This window comes from Lytechinus variegatus, chromosome 13 (genome assembly GCF_018143015.1).
Source record: "Lytechinus variegatus isolate NC3 chromosome 13, Lvar_3.0, whole genome shotgun sequence".
Lineage (NCBI taxonomy): Eukaryota > Metazoa > Echinodermata > Echinoidea > Temnopleuroida > Toxopneustidae > Lytechinus > Lytechinus variegatus.
Window position 1 is genome coordinate 144,233 of NC_054752.1, and position 6,610 is coordinate 150,842.

Below are 6,610 nucleotides of genomic sequence, written 5' to 3' on the forward strand. Positions count from 1 at the left end.
TTAATGAAAAAATAATTTATTTCATATATATTGCTATTTTGTTACATTCTGTGTTTTTATAATAAATGTTTTTTTTATTTGTCATTTGTTATAAACTTATATTTCTTTCTCCTTTTCATTCTTTTTATGATTTATTTATGGGAAGGGGGGGGGGAGCATGACTGTTCTCTTGGTGTGTGTGTGTTTTATATACTGAACAAATAAAATTTACGAATAGCATGATTGTGTTTTATAATTTTATTAAGAGATATCTAGATCATGTAGAAACTTTTAGTCTGTATTATGACTATTCCCTTTGTGATTATGAGATATTAAAGAAATAGTTACAGATTCTAATTTTACATTTAGAATAACTTAACGATTTTCTTAAATATGAATTCTGTGTTTTTATAATATATTTTTTTATTTGTCATTTGTTATAAACTTATATTTCTTTCTCCTTTTCATTCTTTTTATGATTTGTTTATGGGAAGGGGGAGCATGACTGTTATCTTGGTGTGTGTGTGTTTTATATACTGAACAAATAAAATTTACGAATAGCATGATTGTGTTTTACAATTTTATTAAGAGATATCTAGATCATGTAGAAACTTTTAGTCTGTATTATGACTATTCCCTTTGTGATTATGAGATATTAAAGAAATAGTTACAGATTCTAATTTTACATTTAGAATAACTTAACGATTTTCTTAAATATGAATCCTGATTTTATTGATGTTATTCATCTTTTTCACTTGTTATAGCAATTAGGAAGGAATGAATATGATTTTAAATGAAAGGACATACTTAAAAACAACTTTGCCTCCTTTTAAAATAAATATAAAGATATTGTAAAGAATAAATAATTATGATTAAAAAAAAATTCTGTTGCTTTGATAATCTCTAATCACCATGGCAGTAGCATAGGTTTTTTTAATCGCTCCCCCCTTCTGAAGAAAATTGATACGAAACGACCTCCAATTTTATGTTGAAGACCTTTTTTTGCTTGTCAAATTCACATTAAAAACATCGAACTCACTGCTGGATCCGGGGGGGGGGGGGGGGGGGCAAAGCCGGCTCGTCCTCCCCCCTTGAGAAGCATAATGAAAATTTGTGATGTTAAAATGGTGTTAAAACCGAACTGTGCCCCCTCCCCTTTTTTTTCTTGTCAATTTTTTTTCGGGCCAAATAATTTTTTTTTTGTTACAAAGATTTCTTTCATTTTGTTTTTTGGCTTAGCAATTTTTTTCCTGGACGAAATTTCCTTAATTTTGGTTGGAAAATCTTTCTTGTTTTTTTTTGCTCGTCAAATTTTTCATTGGAAAAATTTGCCCCCCTTTTGAAAATCATGGTTCCGCCCCTAATTGAGCTCATTTATATGAAGTGCTTACACTGTCAAAAAATAATTTAAACAACACTATTTATTGTGTGAATTGCGCAGTAGTTGTTTAAACATTTTAAATAAGTGTTTAAACTCTTAAACAATCAAGCTTTAATTATTGATAATTTGATATTTGAATTTAATTATTGATAATCAAATTTTGAATTTAAACTGTGTTGTTTAAGATTTTAAATACTTGTTTAAACAATTGTGTGATTCGTGTCGTAAACAGCGTTTTTTCAATCATTTTTAACAGTGTATTTGTATGATTAGGAACAAAAAGTGACATGCAAAATATCAAATTAATGGCGCAAAATAGGCGACAGGAGATTGATGACATATGAACTTCCATCATTTAGTAATACTGTATTTTTTTCACAATTTTTATAACTGCCCCTTTACATGCTCATGATAAGGCCGTCATGCGGCCCCAAATAAATTCACTAGTAAAGAGCTGAAAAGCGGAAGAAGTAGCCTTTGTGGGTAATTGACATCATTGTTATTATATAGTTTACCGCCCTTACCTAGGGATCGGAAAAGTTGGTATTGATCAATTTGAAGAAATATATTACTTTGACCTGTAATCTTAATACAAGTTCCGTTCCCAAATATTATTTTTAAAAACTTGATGCCGCAACGAAACAAAATAGCATTAAGCCAAGATGGGAAAACGGGGAAAGGTAAACAAAGGAGAAAACTATATTTTCATGATTTCCTCGCAAACTTGCGCGGAAGCAAATATTTATAGAGAAAGAAAATCCCGCAAAGCTATCTTTTTCGCCACTGCTTTCCCCTTCGCTCTCACCATTTCTCATGTTCTTTTTTTTTTGGGGGGGGGGGCGTTAGGATGGGGAAGGCCACCCCACAGCCTCCTTGCGACGCACTTGTTATAGAAAAATGGAAAAGGTTCATGACAAAGGCCTGACTTTTATTGGGATGTTATGACAAAATCTATCACAAAATTTGATTTCTGCATCAATACTTCAGTGGTACTGCAGTAGAAATATAGATAAGCTGATTTAGTGTCATCATTATTATTCATTAATTCTTATAAGCAAAACAATTAAGATAAAGAACGGGACGTATTCGAAAAAAGCGCCTCTTGGATGCCAAGAAAACAATCAGATAAGTAAGATTCCCGGCGAATTTATGCATCCTATATGTAATGAGCAATTCAATTCTTTGTAATTACATGCCTATACTTATCCCGCAGAGATTTATATACTCAATGATTGAGGCTTAACCCTATCTAGGCCGGGGTATTTTGGGAGTTCATATGGCCGGGGGGGGGGCCTCCCAGGCCCCCCCCCTAAGATCTCGGCCGTCTACCGCGCGATTACGCCGAAAATTGGCACGCGGGTTGCCTGGGACATAATCTACAAGATCATATAGTAATTTATTTCATGCGAATTGCTATTACGTGATTATGCTAATTTATGCGTAATTAGTATGCGAAATCATACTTTTTCCTCTAACTCCCTAAATACACCTCCAAATTTACTAATTTGTGGTATAGAAACTCTTTGAGCTGTTCATAGCAAGTGTAAATGAAAAAAATTGCAATATCAAATCATTTTCTTATGTATTATATTGTTTTTTGCAATTTCTTATGTATTTCTTTGTTTTTTGACCTTTTGTTTTTCATTGTTTTTTCAATGAAATTTGTTGGGGAATCTTCTGTGATCATAAAAAGCATAAAATAATTACATTTAGACCAGCAAAACTAAAAATAATCATGCATTTATGAATTTTGGTTGAAAACACAATTTGCATTGACTTTGTACACGAAATCACGTTTTTGAGAAATTTTTGTTGCGCAAGACTTAAAAGTAAAAAGTCAGCGAGCAGCGCGTTCAAAAAATTTCGCGCGGCGAAAATATTGCACAATTTGTTGAGGGGGGGGCCTCGGAGGCCCCCCCCCCGGCCTAGATAGGGTTAAAGAATGCCAACAAGATGAAAGATTACATAGTAATCTAGAAACAAACATATGAATTTTAATCATATTTCATGATCATCTTATAATCTCCGTTCAAACAAATTACAAATTGATATTGATATAAGTATCAATAGTATATGAAAATTGTTGGATGATAATGACATTTGCATATATTTTCATTTCATTTATTTATTTTAAATTCTCATTAAAACATACAACATACAATTCAAACTGACAGAATGATTCATGCATGCACAGTAAACAAAATAAATAAAATGGAAAACATAACAAGAGAGAAAGAACAAAATTAAAATATGTGGGAGCCAGCATTGGACTCCGTGATAATGTCTTTAAAATCATTTCACATCACGGAGTCCTCTAGATTCTAGGCTAAGTCAGCGCAGACCTTTCAGTTTCTGGGTTCCAGAAAATGGGCATCAATATCTTAAAGAGATGATTTGCTGATACTCAATAATTTTGATCAACGAATATTTTCACAAGCGTACCTAAGAGGGGGGGTAGACTGCCCCCCCCTCTGACGAGTCATAACTCATGCAATGGACGTACCCCTGCCCCCATGACGAATCACAACTGATCCCGACGAGCCACAAGTGCCCCCTCTTTTGAACTTGTAGACTTTTTTTTCTTATTTGCTTGTCAATTTTTTTTCTGGTACGAAATCATTTATTTCTGGTTGAAGACAATTTCTTCTCTTTTTTTTGCTTGTCAAATTTTTGGGCAGACGAATTTGCCCCCCCCCCCACGGAAAATTCTGGTACGCCCCTGAAAATATTCCTTTAATATATAAGTATTAATTTATTTCTTCGCTTGTTTATTTACCTATATCTGTAGATTTCTATAATAATAATAATGATAAAAAATTTGTAGTACGACACCATGAGTATTATCTCTCGAAAACAAAGAAGACAAGAAGAAAATTAGAGACAAAAAAGAGAAGGAAAAAAATGAAGAATAAAAAAGAAAAACAAAGGCAAAAACTAAAAAAAAAGGAAGAAAAAAAAACGACCCAAAAATGAAGAGAAGGTAGGGGAACAAAATAACGAGAATAAAAAAAGGGCAAAGGAAAATAAAATAGAACAGAAGAAAAGAAAAAAAAATGAAGGAGAAAGAAAGAAAAAACAAATAATTCAAAAGAAAATATGTTATTTCTTTCAAAGAAAAAACCAAAGCCGTATGTTGACTGGTTATCAGGCAAAGGGAAAAGCAAGAATTTACGGAACTAGACTCATGAATATTCATGTGAATCTTTCTCCGACGCATCGAATGATAGCCTTTTGTCGGGGCCTTAAGTTATTTTCTATATGGACTTTAGTGCTATTGGCAAATCTGATGAACATGCGAACTTACTAAAATTCACACATATTACGCATATTCAATTATTATTTTATTTTTAAGTATATTTTTCTTTTATTGTTTGTTTTTGTTTTTTCGCCTGTTTGCTGACAAAAATCAAATTTATCTCGTTGCCTCGTCAAAAGGCTATATCGATCCTCCATTGGTTCCTGTACAAACGACTTTTAATGCACATCGGAAAAACATCCCTCCATTTTTGCCTAGTTTTGGGTCATTACTTCTTCGTTTTGAGGATTGTGAATATTGCGGCTTAAGTTGTAAGTATGTATTGATTCCTTCATTCAAATTTTGTGTAATATTTCTAATAATTACTGAATTCCCGAATCTCTTTTGGCCGATCCGGTCCGGATCCGGTGAGCTTGGGTGAAGCTGTTCGCAGCCCGAACACAGTATGGTGAGACTACCACATATCGACCACCTCTTTTGAAACCGACCACATTGCGCGCGTTAAAATTATTGCGTATTACAAACGATACGCGCGGGAGAGTAGGCGCAGTGTCCATAGAAACGGTAAAAATCGATTTCACAAGAAAAAAAGAAGCAACAAAAAGTAGAAATGTAGTAGAATTAATCAAAATTGTATTGACTAAACCCAATCCCCGCTGAAAAACCAAGAAATCCGATAGGAAATGGCTTTAGAACAAATATCCGTCGTCAATCGTCGAATCATATGCGCCGGAGCTCACAGTGGAAGTAGTGAGGCGATCATTTAGCATGTTGACGTCATGTAACTGATTTGAAAGAGTAAAAATATTTCACCACCGCGACACGAATGGACCGTAAACTTAGTGTATCGCTAGTGGTCGGTTTCAAAATACGGCTGCAAATGAGCAAATGTAAAATCGTCGCATTCCTTGTTCGTCGATATATACGCGAATTGAATCGGAGTCGTCGAGCAAAACATGGAAATCTGATCTGCTCAATTTTCTGCACAAATGAGACGAAAACTGGGTAAAATTGGTGAATATTTTCGCAGATATGATGCTTAGAATATTAGGTGGTCGATAAGGGGTAGTTCCAACCATACGTGTTCGGGCTGCCGCAGTAAATTCCTACCTAGATTTCTTGTGAAGTTGTGTGAAGAAATCCTTATATTATCTAAACTGAGACAGTCCCTGTAATAAACTGGGACGATCCCAATTTTCTGACCAGTGCCTCTACTGAAGAACGGTCGTGGAGCTGTTGCCTGAAGTTAGTAACCTAAAATAATTTAGACCCCTAAATGCTAAAATACAGGATTGGGCATTATCGTGATATTGGGAACCACCGTTCACTTCATACAGCAGCGCTTTATTCAGTCACACGCACGGTTCCCTAGTAATAATTTCCACCTCCATTCACTTTGTACACAAGTGCGCGTACCGGTACACAAATCTACGAGTGGTTCCCAAAACCACGATTTGGCCACAATTGCCAATAATTAAACCCGGCACAAACCCATGGCATTCGCAAAAAAAAACACTTACTGTATTGAATATTGTAGTCTGGATCTTTGTTTCTGTATACAGCTAGGCCTACGGTACGGTAAACCCTCTTTTGCGCTCGTTGAAACCGTCGACCATTTAGCGCGCGTTCGACCAATAAGAGTGAAAATAGCGACTGGAAAAAATTAGTATTGCGTCTTCGAAAAGGTGCAAACAAAAGGGAAATTGTATTTCTACTTAGGATATAGATTAGGATGTAGGATAGGATGTGATATAATGGGGTTATAAATAAAGCATGACTTTCTTAACATTATTCAAATCAACTACCCGAATTCTACCTGTTAATCTTAATCATTATTGATGTGTAACTATGAGGAGACTACGTTTAACAGGAAGTTTTTGCGGATTAAAGTAACATGACAAAGAGGGGAGAGAGGTCCAGCATTTACGTGCGTCTCATACTAGAAAAGTATTGTATTGACATCTCTATGGCTTGTGAACATCGCATTTTTTTCT

The 6,610-nt window shown here is 34.6% G+C and overlaps 1 protein-coding gene across 1 annotated transcript in view; it reads right to left on the reverse strand.

Annotated features, from left to right (window-relative positions):
- LOC121426341 (probable ATP-dependent RNA helicase DDX23) overlaps positions 1 to 6,280 on the reverse strand; it is an 86,680-nt gene extending 80,400 nt beyond the window's left edge. The window contains exon 1 of the mRNA XM_041622608.1: positions 6,137 to 6,280. The gene's annotated coding sequence lies outside the window, so the exon portion shown is untranslated. The remainder of the gene's footprint in view (positions 1 to 6,136) is intronic.
- Between the last annotated feature and the right edge of the window lie 330 nt (positions 6,281 to 6,610).